The 15,274-nt window shown below is 38.9% G+C and overlaps 1 protein-coding gene across 2 annotated transcripts in view; it reads right to left on the bottom strand.

The window, feature by feature from the left end:
• Positions 1-15,274, bottom strand: part of LOC147697693 (S-geranylgeranyl-glutathione receptor P2RY8-like) — a 302,799-nt gene that overhangs the window by 118,853 nt on the left and 168,672 nt on the right. The window lies entirely within an intron of this gene.

The following is a 15,274-nucleotide window of genomic DNA, read 5'->3' as shown; positions in this document are numbered from 1 at the left end:
TTTAACAATATATTTACTCGCAGTGTCAAAATGGCGGTCAACGCTTCCTGATTTCCTTCGAATCGAACGTTAACAGATGTCACGCAGCAAAAAAAAAAAACGCTCACGCGCAGCCGCTGGAAGACAAGTATCAACATATATGAGCATCCTCAGCCACTCTCAGAAAACATAGGGGGTCAGGATACGTCTCCCGTACCCCCTTATACCCATTTCTCTCATTGTTTTTCCTCTATCTTGTAATTTAATTAAAACGAAACACAAAATGGCAAATTCCCGTTTAGCGTCCCGATTCGCTACCCGGTTCGCGAACCGGAAAGCGCTTCTTCCGCAAAAATCAATTTTTTTTATTGGCCCCACGGGACCCTTTAATAACCCCAACATCATTCCTAGGGGGTCAAGAAGGGTCTCCCTTGCCCCCTTTCATTAAATTTGCCCTTCGTTTTTCTCCTCTTCTTGTCTCTCTATCCTACCGAGAGACAAGATGGCGGCCGCACCGGACTGTTTAGAATGTTGACAGACGCCGGAAAGCCAATCAGCTTCGCTTCGCAAAGCTCCGTTACGCGAAAAGTTCGCGAACCGGAGCGCTACCCGGGACGCTGTCACAGATATATCTGTTTTTTAAAACGTTAATTTCTCAAAATCCACTGGAGCACATATATTGAGACCCAGCAAAGGCACATCGGGCTAACAGTCCCTACAATTTTGCCAAGTTTCGTGCAAATCCATTCAGCCGTTCGAGCTAAAAGTGAGGCCAAACGCCCTATGGAAAAATGAATGGGAAAAACGCGTTTTGGGACCCCCCTTTTTTCTCGGCCCCCCCTTGACGAAACCCCCCCAAATTTTCAGGGGCTGCTCAGAAACAAAATGTGCCATTTTCCTGAAAATTTCAGCCTATTCCGTCCACAAACGCCAAAGTTATTTGGCATAGAATTTCCAAAAGTTCCATAGAGAAAAAATCCTAACTATATATACCTACTGGCGACCGCCATTAGGTAATATATATATATATATATATATATATATATATATATATATATATATATATATATATATATATATATATATATATATATATATATTCACTGAAAAAACCATAGGTTTGACCCCAGTTATAGTTAGCTGGAAATTTTACTGATATAAAACCATTGAAATTCACACGTTATAGTTAGTCGGACTCACTATAACTTGCGCGTGCAATGCACTGCTGATGACATCACATATTACATCACTCATGACATGGTCAGTGACATCACTCATGACACCATCCTTGTGACATAGTGACAGACCTCCTTTCACTATAATGTAACCCTTGAGACACATATTCAAAAATAGAAACTGAAATTTTTAAAAAAATGGAGATACCTATATCAGTTACAACAAGCAATTCAGTAATTCCACTATCTATATACACATCCACTCATTCACCAATAGTTTTATATAGTCACTCATACATATACTCACTCATCATATGAAGTGATACACCTATACATCCTGTTACACACCGACATTCATCCAAAAGTTACTCACACACATATTCACACGTGCAAATAAACTATTGGACATCCATTTATTTGAATATAGAGTTATACACACACTTCCACCTTACTTCTATTTAAAATTACACATATTTATTCTCTTAAACAATCACTTATAGAAACACATACTTATTTAAACAGGAACTCTTACAATCTCTTACTCTCACATATACTCACTTATATACATCAATATTCATATATACTAGATTAAAACATATGTAGTTACTGATAAAGACACTAGTGAGACAGTCATTCACTCACTAACAAACACATATAGACACTCATCCACCCATACAGTCCTGTACATATGCTGTCTTCAAAACACATAGAAACAGAGAGTCAGTCACTCATGCATCTATGTGCTAAGTAATACCCCCACCAAACCATATAGACACTCATACTGATACTAAGAGAAACATCTAATAACCCATATACATACGCATGTAGCTACTTACCAACACATGTAGCCACTTATACACAAAGTAAAACACTAATATATATATTTAAATATTTAAACATTACTCACTAATATTTACTTTTTCAGAAAGGCACATATTCACTGGATGGTGTCATCAGTGATGTCATGAGTGATGTCACTGACCATGTCATGAGTGATGTAATATGTGATGTCATCAGCAGTGCATTGCACGCGCAAGTTATAGTGAGTCCGACTAACTATAACGTGTGAATTTCAATGGTTTTATATCAGTAAAATTTCCAGCTAACTATAACTGGGGTCAAACCTATGGTTTTTTCAGTGAATTTAATAGGTTTTTTAAATGCTAATTCCTAACTATAACTGGTGTGAAACCTATGGTTTTTTCAGTGAATTTCATAGGTTTTTTAAATGCTAATTCCTTTCTATATCGAGTTTGTATCCTTTTTTTTTTTACAATTTGCTGTTTTTTTGTAAGTATTCTTTTTTTTATATATTTTTTTTTTTTGCGCTCTTGGTGCGCGCTCCGAGAAGCTTTCAGCTAAGCGCTCCCGTAAGCTTTCCGGTGAGCTTAGCAGAAAGCGCACCCGGAGCGCTATTGTCGCTCGTGAAAAAAAATATGAATGAAAAGATAATAATAATGCAAAACTTTTCGTACTATACAAATAAAATCAGTTTTTTTTAATAAGGAAAATGATTATGCATTTCTGTAAAAGTTTGATGACATCACTTCGGCGCGCAACGTAAGTGCCCTCGGAAGCGCCTACGCTCGCGCCTCGTAAACGCACGCAGAAGCGCCTACGGTCGCGTCATATGTGCGCCCCGGAAGCGCCTCAAATCGCGCCGCGTAAACGCACCCGGAAGCGCCTACGATCGCGCCACGTTTGCGCCCCGGAAGCGCCTCCGCTCGCGCCGCGTAAACGCACCGGAAGTGCTCCGAAGCGCGCAGCGTAAGCGCGTCGGGTCATGTGACCCTAAAATAACACTTTTCATTGGTTGCTAACAGTTTTTTTTACAAAGAATGAAATCCCCACCCATTTCCTTCACTATTGCTTTGTACTTGGAGAGAGCAAGAGCTGTTCTGTGTACTATCTTCATCTCCTACTTTCCTGATCTACAGCAATGGCTGCAAGAGAGTCATCCAGCAGTGATTCAGATGCATTTGTAGATGAGGACCCTCCTACGGAGAAGAAAAAAATCCATTTCATCTGGAAATTTTATAACATCCCTGAAGGTGAAAAAAAAGTCAACGCTCCAAAAGTAACCTGCAAAATATGTGGGAGTACTTTATCCAGAGGCAATCCTCTGAAAAAATATAGTTTTGGTAATGCCAATTTAATCAGGCATGTCAAAAGAAGACACCCAAACAACTTTGCGAGGGAGAGTGTCAGAGACCTGGCACGGAAATTACCCACAGATGGCGGCAGCACCTCCACTGGTGGAGCAACACCTTCGGGACCATCCCGTAGAAGAATGGTCCCTAACATACAGCCAGAGTTTGCAGGCATCAAATTTCTGTGCACGGAGTGTAACGAACTGCTCTGCTATGGGGAGCAGAGTGTTGAACTTATTGCCCTAAAGAAACAGCAACACCGCTGCCCTGACAGTCCCTAAATTTTCACATTTTTTTGCTCCTGTTGAGCCGTTTTTGAATTCCTGTTTTTTGTTTTTCCCTTGACAAAAATCCAAAAAAATTATAAAATTGTTTTAAAAAGCCAAAAAAAGTTCAAAAAGTTCAAAAAACACAAAAAAATATAAAACAACAAAAAGAAGAAAAAAAAAAGTTCTTTTCAGAACTACCTCTAATTTATAAAAAAATGCATTTTTTTGTGAAAAAAATCTGTCATTTTTTTTCTCCTTAGTACGCTCCTCAGTAAGCTCCCCGGTACGCGTACCGGGTGCGCCCCCCGCGGAAATCGAAAAAAAATAATTTTTTTTTGAGGCCCCGCGGGGCCCTTTAATGGCCCCCACATCAAAACTAGGGGGTCAGAGGGGGTGTACTCTTCCCCCTTATTGTCATTTCCCCCTTTCTTTTAGCCACCTCTTGTGTCTCGATTTTACCGAGACACAAGATGGCGGCCGCTCCAGACTGTTTAGAATGTTTACAGACAACTGAGATCCAATCAGCTTCCTGCGCGCAAGTCGCGTGTCGCGCCTCGAGCGCTCTCCGGTGCGCGCACCGGAGCGCGGCTATAGATATATATATTTTTTTGAACCTAAATTACTCAAAATCCACTGGAGCACATATCTTGAGACATAGCAAAGGCACATCGGGCTACCAGTCCCTACAATTTTGCCAAGTTTGGTGGAAATCCATTCAGCCGTTCGAGCTAAAAGTGAAATCGACCGCCCTATGGAAATTAACATGGGGAAAACGCGTTTTGGGACCCCCCTTTTATCTCGGCCCCCGCTTGACGAATCCCCCCCAAACTTTCAGGGAAAGACCGGACCGCCATGAGACCATTTTCCTGAAAATTTCAGGCAGATTCGTCAACCGGCGCCAAAGTTATTCAAAATAGAATGTTGAGATTTAACATTGAAAATTATCCTAACTATAACTACCTACTGGCGACCGCCAGTAGGTAATATATATATATATATATATATAGACTGAAAAAACCATGTCATGAGTGATGTCATGAGTGATGTAATATGTAATGTCATCAGCAGTGCATTACACGCGCAAGTTATAGTGAGTCCAACTAACTATAACGTGGAATTTCATTGGTTTTATGTCAGTAAAATTTCCAGCTAACTATAACTGGTGTCAAACCTATGGTTTTTTCAGTGAATTTCATAGGTTTTTCAAATGCTACTTCCTAACTATAACGTGTGTAAAACCTATGGTTTTTTCAGTGAATTTCAAAGTTTTTTTGAATGCTAGTTCCTAAGTATGTAATCACGTTCGTAACTACATAGTGTCACCGCCTACACGTCCTGAGAAGCGCATGTAAAGTCACGTGACTTGAAAACAAAACTTCCAATTGGTTATTAGTAGTTTCTGTTCTGGAATATACACGAAGCACTCCACCCACTTTCCTTACAATCTTTTCTACTCTCAAGAGACAACAACGTCGAGCATCTTCCGGAAGACTTTGCTGAAATGGCTTCCCTACCAGATTCATCTTCCGAATCTGAAGGAAATGAGCGACCACCGTTAAGAAGAAAAAAGGAATCTTTCATTTGGCAATTTTTCACTTATCCTGAAGATCAAAAGAAAGGGAATGTGCCAAAAGTAACCTGCACGATATGCAATTCGGAGCTCTCACGGGGAAATCCAAATAAAAAATATTCCTTTTCTGCACACACCATGCAGCGGCATGTTAAACAAAGGCATCCTGAGCATTATGCAAAAGCATCGACAAGAGCCCTGGCCACGCTATTACCATCAGAGGTGGCCAGCACATCTTCTGGTGTACGACCTGTATCTCCATCGAGTGCTGAGATGGACTTGAGACCATATCTTGCGAAGGTGCATATGAAATGCAACAAGTGTGGAGAAATTCTTTTGTATGGAGAGCAGAGCCTCGTTCTTATTAAACTCAAAATTGACAGTCACAAATGCCCCAAGAAAAGATAAATTTCTTCACTTCATTTTCAAACTATTACATACTGAAAAATGTAGTAGCAACTTTAAGAAATCGAAAGCATTATAACACTTCTTTCCCCCCCCAAAAAAAAAAAAAAAAGTTCTTTTCAGAACTAACTCTTTCTACCAAAACGTGCTCCAAGAGCATATTATGAGATATTTTTTCGCCGCTTTAATTTAGTGCGAGACCGGGTGCGCGCACCCTCCTATCGCGTACAGGACCTGACACTCCCATGTGAAGTCATGTGACTTCTAAACAACACTTCTAATTGGTTCTTGGTAGTTTCTATTCTGCAATTTACACGCAGCACTCCACCCACTACCATCACTTTCTTTTCTACTCTCAAGAGACAACAACGTCGAACATCTTCCCGAAGACTTCGGTACAATGGCTACCGTTCCGCATTCATCTTCCGAATCTGGTGAAAATGAGCGACCACCTTTGACAAGAAAAACGGAGGCCACGCTATTACCATCAGAAGTAATCAACACATCTTCCGGTGGACGACCTGTATCTCCATCGAGTGCTGAGATGGACTTGAGACCATATCTGGCGAACGTGCACATGAAATGCACGAACTGTGGAGAACTTCTTGTATACGGAGAGCAAAGCTTTACTCTAATTAAACAAATAATTGAGAGTCATAAATGCTCCAAGAAAAGTTAAATTTCTTCACTTTATTTGGATAGTATGACATACTGAAAAATGTCGTCGCAACTTTAAGAAAGCAAAAGCATCATAACACTTGTTTCCAAAAAAAAAAAAGTTCTTTTCAGAACTAACTCTTTGTACCAAAACAAGCTTGAGGAGCATATTAGCTGATATTTTCTCGCTGCTTTCTTATAGTGCGCGACCGGGTGCGCGCACCCACCTATCACGTCGAGACACGCATGTGCAGTCATGTGACTTTAAAACAACACTTCCAATTGGTTCTTACTAGTTTCTATTCTGCAATTTACACGGAACACTCCACCCACTTCCCTAGAAAACCAGTTTATCGTAAATCTTTTAAAGCCTCCTCTTATGAAATATTCGACATCAATCACATAGCAGAGTACTAAATAGCACTATATACACTCCATCCCTTAATTATAAGAGACTTATTGCTATGTAAAATCAACTTTTGTTTTCCAAGATAATGTAAAATGCTGAGCCTATTACATAATTTTATTTCACATATATGTTACTAGTCTCCTTTGAGTACTAACACCGTAGAAAATACCACCAATAGCGGTGATATTTTTTACACCGAGAAAGGGCGATTTCTATCGCTTACAGCCCTTACAATTATAAAGTTTTATTTCCTAAGTCTCTCATCTCCAACTGTGCAACGTAGATCCCCTGTGTGTCGCAATAAGGTCCATAAACAAAAACTACAGAGCCAGCATTATAAACATACACAGAACAACAAAACGACAAGAGCCACCATGCTAATATATATCCTTAGTATAATAAACCTCTGAGAATAAATACATATTTCCGTGGCAGCCCATAACACAAATGTGGCGTCCTCTGACTCTGCTCCATTACCAAACACCATAACTCCCCGCCCCCCTCACTTTTCACTAAACTCCGAACTCCACCCCAGCCGAACCCCCTATTACAAACCCCCAACCTACCCTCCCTGCCCAAACCCACCATGAACCTCAAACCGCCCCTAGAAAACTTATAAGACACAGGATTACTAAAACTCAAAGAATACGCAACAGGCACATAATGTAAATAGTACATAAAGGCACATATTTTTTCCAAAATACTATTTAAAAACATGTTCTATTTTTAATAAATCTATCATGCATCTGACCCTCTAGAACTGCTTTCAAAACGTGAACTATAAACCTCTACTTTTCATTTTCAAACCATACACTTTCTTCTGACCCTCTAGAACTGCTTTCAAAACATGAACTATAAACCTCTACTTTTCATTTTCAAACCATACACTTTCAATTACATATTTTTTTTTCCACAATTCATGTAATGTTACAAACCTTTTCTAAAATACACCAGTCCATATCATTTATAAGGATTTATTTTCAGTCTTCATCAGTGACACTTTCTTCACATATAATAGAAATCACTATAACTTTTTAAACGACAATGCTAACGCGGTAAAAATAACCCTTCATTTACTTTCCTTTAAGAATGCACACTATGTACCCCACGCATGCGTTTCTTAATCTTTGTATTTGGCAGCGAATACCGACCTTGAATCGGAAGACATGAACAAGACCGCCATTGTCACATTTAAAACTGAACGTTGCATCTGCTCACACACATATCTTTCACTAGGCTAACATTCACAGAAAACAGCATTGATGTAAAAAAAAATTGACCTTGCTTTACAACTCCCTCAAATCACTCCCTTAGTTTTTTAACGCATCCTCCAGTTCAAAAAAAGCTACTTTTTTAATAACCACTAAGCAATATATAAGTGACTAGACTCCTAGAAAATGTATCAAGTCATTCTGCTCCTCTCCACTGCATAGCCGGCGACCTAATTCTGTGGAGTTGCTATACAACCAGCGGTGCTGCGCCGTTTCCTGTACCATCTTGGGAAATTCAAAATGGATGTCCCTCCTGCCTTCGCAAACGAGCCGGGCCACTTAGAACTATTTCGCCAGAGGATGCTTGACTACTACAGCATCTTACCACTCTCGACTTTGAATGCATCATATCGATTATCATTTCGATATTCGTATTTCACCTGTGTGCAGCCTGTATTTCATTGCCTGAGCTGTGATTTCACGTAGGCCCTGGATTTGTGTCTCTGCAATTTGGTACCTCCTGAACCGAATTACAATCACCTCATGAATCCGTTACTTGATCATGAACAGCTTTGTTACAACGGAGGGTTTATGGCCTTTGCAGCGATACAAGGAGTTCTGGGTCATTGGAATATATTCGCAGCGGCGCAAGATTTCCTAACAGAGAGCTACATCGAAAACCCACCGAGCTGCCCTATGATGGTAAAAGACGCTCCAATAATGACAGATCATGAATGCTCCTTTCATCTTCTCAATTGGATGGCTAATATGTTCTCAGATGATAACAGTGATTTCATGTTAGAGGCACTTGCTGCATACTTTGCCTACACAATGGACGGTTAACTCTTTCCTAACAGCGAGCTACATCGAAAACCCACCGAGCTGCCCACTGATGGTAAAAGAGGCTCCGATTATAACAGATCATCAGTACTGCTTTACTCTTTTCCATTGGATAGCTGACATACTTTCAAATGATAAAACTGATTTCCTATTACAAGCAGAAGCTACCTATTTTGCCTAAACAATGCTTCAATAACTCTCAAACAAGCCATTGACGTCCTCATTTCCTTTTGGTTTTCTATATTCTTCACGTTCTTTTCCATATTTTCTTTTGAAGAACAGACCTATTTGCTTTACTAACAGTGGACATTATGATTTCGTGTTGTTTGACAGCTGATTCATAAAGTAATGATGTATAACCACTTGCATTTTCATATATCGTTCCTAAACTGAAAGGCCAGAGACCTTCTTCCATTTATTAAAATATAATATACTTCCTTATAAGAGTGTACAATGTTTTTTTCCAACTATATTCATTTTTCTTCAACTATAGCGTTTGTATTCCATGTACTACTGACAATACCAATTACTGTGTTTTTTGCAATTTCTGTACTCATATTACATAATGATTTGCCTTTAAAACAGTACATTTCTAAATAAACATTTCAAATATTCACGGTTTCTCTTTTAATCCATAATCTCAACTGAAATGATTTCATATTGAAAAACTATTCATGGGTTCCACATAACCTTAACTGTAGTCACTGAGGACCTTATTTATGAAGACCTTCCGCCGCCAGTGCCTCATTTTTTAAAATGGGAAAAAGTAACGCACCGGTGGCGCAAGGCCTTCATAAATAAAGTCCTGAATGTTTTCTTTTCTCGACCTCACTTACTGATACTAGAACCTGCAAGCCAATTACGGCCCGTGAACTCTTTCTTAGTAGGTCGCGCACCGTAAAGACAGTTATACCACTGTTAACATTTTTTTTTTACTGTTACTAAGCACCGACACAGTTCCGCTTCACTCAGAGTTAATCACTGCTCCCACGCTTTTACAGGCCAGACGCTATGTCGTATTTCTCTCCTTATCACCCTTTCATCTCCACAATAACAAACAGTTGTCCGCCAGCCACCAGAGAACAGACTCAGATGCAGAGGCACCAAAGAGTGAACCCATCACCAACTGCCATCTCCGGCTGTTTCCATGGTTACACCTCATTCTGCACCTTGCTGAAGGCACAGGTCAAAAGTTCATCTCTCAACGTTCTACAGCTAACTAAGAACACTATTTTCCCTCCAGAAACACCTGCCAATCCACAACTCTGTTACATGTCTTGTTTTTTCACACCCAATAGTACTTTTCGTTTAACATAAACATTGACCTGATCACTCTCCACTTGTTACAATCAACCAATAACTTTTATTTTTTTAACTACACCCAGCCTCTTCCTTTTTCTTTATTTAAAATTTCAACTTCTAACTACCATTCCACTTCCAGAACCGATCGGAGGACGACTACAAATCCCTTGAAAATGAAGGTCTGGCTAATAGGACACAGTTATATTCACTGGAGTGAAAAATATGCAGTAAGCAGACGAATTTGCAACCTCAGCTTACCAAATGTACACATAACATGGATTTCCAAAAGAGGATTGAAATGTCACCAATTAATTCCATTGGTGAAAACTTTTATGCATCTCCCAGAACCAGACCTTATAATTGTGCACTGTGGTGGGAACGATCTAGGCACAATCACTGGGGTAGGTCTGGAAATGCTTCTAAAAGACACCTTTCGACAATTGATGACACTTTTTCCTCGATCTGCCTTGGTATATTCCAATATATGCCAAAGACAGAAATGGAATTGGTCCAATCACCATTGTGCACAATTTGAGAAAGCAAGGAGACATGTAAATAAATCTGTTTCTGCGTTCCTCAGAGATTATAGCATGGGTTCTATTTACCACAACAACTTGCGATACCACATGCAAGACGTCTATAGGAGAGACGGTGTTCATTTCACGAATGAGGGAAACAGAATCTTCCTCTGCAACATCAGGCTCTGCATCGGTACTTACTTATAAATGCAGAAAACACTCAATTAACACAAGGGCTCTTTTCAGAGCCACCTTATATCTAAGCACTCAAACTTCTGATTTACCTCCATTTTCACACTCTTGTAAATAGGTGTGCGCGACCGGGTGCGCGCACCCCGTATTTTTTTCAGAGAAAAATTATATCTTTTCGCGTTTAAGGGCCTTACTGCAAACCCTGAGAAAACCTACGCAGGAAGACAATCTCTACCTTCTCCCCTTTCCATGTTTCAATGCTTTGAAATGAACAATATATTTACTCGCAGTGACAAAATGGCAGACAAAACTTCCTGATTTCCTTCGAATCGAACGTTAACAGACGTCACGCAGCCAAAAAAAATAACGCTCACGCGCAGCCGCTTGGGTGCGCGCACGTGTGCGCGCCTATAGATATATAATTGACTTTAACTTTAATTTTCTCAACAACTACTGAACGGATTTACACCATTCCAAAAAAAGCGTAATCTGCGAACAAGACTCTACAGTTTTGGCAAATTTCTTATAAATTCATTCACCCGTTCGAACTGTAGCCGAGTCTAAAGGTCCTATGGAAAATAACATGGAGAAAACATGTTTTGGGACCCCCCTTATATCTCAGCCCCCACTTGACCAATCCCCCCCAAACTTTCAGGGAATGAGTGCAGCGAACCTAGCCATCTTCTTTGAGAAATTCGCAAAGACTCATCCACCAGGGCCAAAGTTATTCCAAATAGAATGTTGAGGATTTCCTATGGAAAACAATCCTAACTATAACTACCTACTGGCGACCGCCAGTAGGTAATATATATATATATAAAACAAATGAACTACATAGTAAACATTATCATTAAAACCTAAATTATTGTTTACCATAGAAGGACATAACTTATAAACAGAATTCAAACTAAACTAACCAATAAAATCACACTATAAACAAACATAAGCAAAAAAAGCAAACACACAATTAAATCAGCAATATAAAAGAAACACAAATTTCTTCAACCGAATACTTCAAAAACGACAAAAGCTGCATGATGAGGAAACTCTGCTGGATTCTATAACCAGATAAATAAAAAAGAAATATACACATCTCAACAACTACCTTGCAGCATAAGTAAAAGCTATATTATACTAAAACTTCCTTGTAATTAAAATCATAAAGGTAAAATAGCAAATAATGAACAAAACATTCTCCAACTTCTACTCCTTTATATGTACTGACTAAAAGAAAATCATAGAACTTTGAAAACTGCTAATCTGCCACAAAAACAACTGCAATCACAACAATAAAAGTGACATATAAAAATAAGTATATATACATTAATATAAAATAGAAACAACCAAGAAGCTGTAAAATTAAAAACTAACAACCTCAACCTCTACAAACTACCAACACATAAACATTCAAAATGAAACTGACACTGCACCTTCTCCGCATTATAACGGGAAAGCTGCAAAAAAGTGTGAGCCATCTAAGGACATACATTTTTGTATAAATATAAAAGTAGTTTCATAATTCTATATGTGAATAACAAACGTATGAACATTTTACAATTGTAATTAGTTATACTATTACACTGCTTTCAGACACATTGACAGATGGAGCAAGAGACATATCATTCCAGAAAGCAAAGCAATTACTAAGTCACATGGGCTACACCTACAACAAGGAAAGTACTTACATGGAAAATGTAAAATTCAAATGCATAAAATATTATTTTAATGCATGCTATGGGAGCGCCACTACAAACGATGATGTTGTAATTAATGTAAGGGAACACAACCACCCCCCAAATGTGACAGAAATAGAAGTAGGGAGTAATGAAGGATATAAGAGAGCCAAGCACTAGCTCCCAGGAGCTCACAGTCCAAATCTTAAAATATATACTCCCTAAAGTCCCTGAACACATCACAGGCCAACTACCACCTATACCCACTTAAAAACATGTAATTGCTTGAACTAAGAAAGCCACCAGCCAAACTCCTTCTACCCTAGAAGATACCAAGATATAGAAGTGCCAGAACACTTACAAATTATACATAATGAGAAACCCTTCCTGTTACATGACAACCTTAACAATGCCAATGAATCCAAATATTTTCTACAGCTAATAACTTATTAAAACTAAGCCATTGTCAAACCTGCATGATGGATGGGACTTTCAAAATGTGTCACAAACCATTCTCTCACATGTACACAATAGATGGTGAATATCAAAATACAAATATCCCTTTTATAGATGACCTTCCACCAAATAAATAAAGTAGCATTTACTGCGACCTGTTAAATCACATTAAACGTAAAACAAATAGTTACTACCCCCAAAAAATAATCATAGAGTTTGAACATGTCATGATTCAAACCATTTTGAAAATATACCCGCAAACAGCCATACAAGACTGGTACTACCATTTCAATAAAAGTATATGGAGACACCTCCAGGAATCTCTACTAAGGGTTTTATTACGAGGACCGCAACACCAGTGGTCTGTCCGCCATATTAGGAGTTGTAGGTATTGCTTGTGCAAAGACCGCAGCTTGACCACCAGCACCATGATCACACTGCTCCCCTCCGGGGCAGTGGTCAGGGTAAGACAGCCTTCCTTGGGCAGCACAGAGGACAAACACCGGCATCCGTACTATGAGTTGCAATTCCTGCTAGCTGACCGTGGCGGTTGGACCACCAACCAAAGGTCAGTGGAAACAAAGTATTTGGATGGGGTGAATACTCAACCCTGTCCACTTCTTTCCAGCAGATTTCAACGTGGATCCCTTACTCCAGGTCCCCCCTACACAGCAGCATCTTCACCCGAGGACTACAACACCATCAGCGGCGATGAACAGGTAAGTGCTGTTTGTACCATATACCCATTGTCGGGATGGCCCACATATGGGTCAGACTCCGGCAATGGGTAGGTGGTATTTTTCCATATCTATCATGCATATGTGTGCATTCAACACATATGCAGTTGAAATGTACACAAATGCATCAATAGATATGTAAGTATGTTCACCGCAGCTGCAAGACTGCCGCAGCCACACTGCGGGCCCCGCAGTCAGCTTGAAATACAGCAGTCAGAAGACCACCAGTGCTGCGGTCTTTTTGGAGCTGCGGGCCTTCATCGGTCGGACCACTAAACTCGGAATCAGGCCCCATTTGTAGAATATGCTACAAACAGTCAATTTACCTTTGAGATAAAAAAATTATTGCAGCAACCTGTGTCCAACACTGAGGCAGCTAGCAACTACAATTTACTAATAGAAAGCCCTTTCTACCAACAAAACTAACACAAACTATGCCCCCTAATGGATTATATCAAAGATACTTGGGATGGCAGCCTGCATCGCTCCGGATACAGACCCCAACCCAAATTTCAAATACCATGGTGTAATGTCTATGACAGCACCTAGGCACAGAAAGCCAAAACAAACAACACAACTGAAGGATGGCACAATGCTTTCCAATCCGTACTAGGCAGAACCCTATCTACATTCTATAAATGTATAAAAGCATTACAAAAGGAGCAAAGCTATCAACAACAATGAATGGAGCAATCTGTAATCCAAATTGCACATAAACTTAGCAAACAAACCAAAAAAATGCACATCAATTTAAAGTCAAATTCCTAAGAAAAAATAAAGGAGTAGAATACTTAGCAGTAATAGCTAAAAGCATATCACAAAAATAAATACTAACCTACAAAAGACCCCCACATCTATACCATAATCTTAACCAGCATGATAAATAATTCTTTATATAAATAATAAACATGATATTTTATTACATCTATCAAAACATCAACTCCAATTTTAAATAAGACTGATATTATAAAATATTATATACATTATGTATATTAAAAATATAAACCTCACTAACCACAAAGCTCCCAGAACAAACTCAATTTGTTCTGTAAAATAATTAGAACACATAAAATACACATTCCGAAATAACAATCATGTAATAATTACCACTTACTGTTCTGTTGCTGCAGATCATCCTCTCCATCAATGTAGGCAAAAAGTATAATCAACTAAAAAGGGGAACATATTATCTAAAAAGCCCCCACAAATGCAAAAGTAAAACTAACCCAATAAATATCCCTCGAAGCAAACCAGAATCCATAAACAATCCAAAATAGTTTTTAAAGAAAGAAATGTTCCTGGAATACCAAAAAAAGGAAATCAAAGAAAAAAAGATTGGCTTATTATAAACTAAAAGAGATTTCCTTTACAAATAATGGTAATTCTCAATGGCCATAGGACACATTAGTAGAAAAAAACTGCAAAGTAAAACAGATAACTCATCCGCAAAAACATTACATTCCCAAAGGTAGATATACAATACACTTAATCATCAAAAAGTAACCTAACACTATATAACAGAACATATCAATACTTTAGTAAAAGTGTGTACCAAAACCCAAACCTACACTAGTGAAAACACAAAAATGTATACAAGTAAATGTACAAAAAAACCACAAACAACACTATAAGCTCTAGACCTCCCCCCTACATCTGCCCTACCCTGAAACCCTAAAACAAAACCTTTAAAGGGGACTTACCTGTTTGAACAATGAGAAGCAGCACCTTACA

The sequence above is a fragment of the Lissotriton vulgaris genome, chromosome 8 (genome assembly GCF_964263255.1).
Source record: "Lissotriton vulgaris chromosome 8, aLisVul1.2, whole genome shotgun sequence".
NCBI lineage: Eukaryota > Metazoa > Chordata > Amphibia > Caudata > Salamandridae > Lissotriton > Lissotriton vulgaris.
Note: the sequence above shows the minus strand (reverse complement) of the source record. Positions and strands in the feature narration are given on the sequence as shown.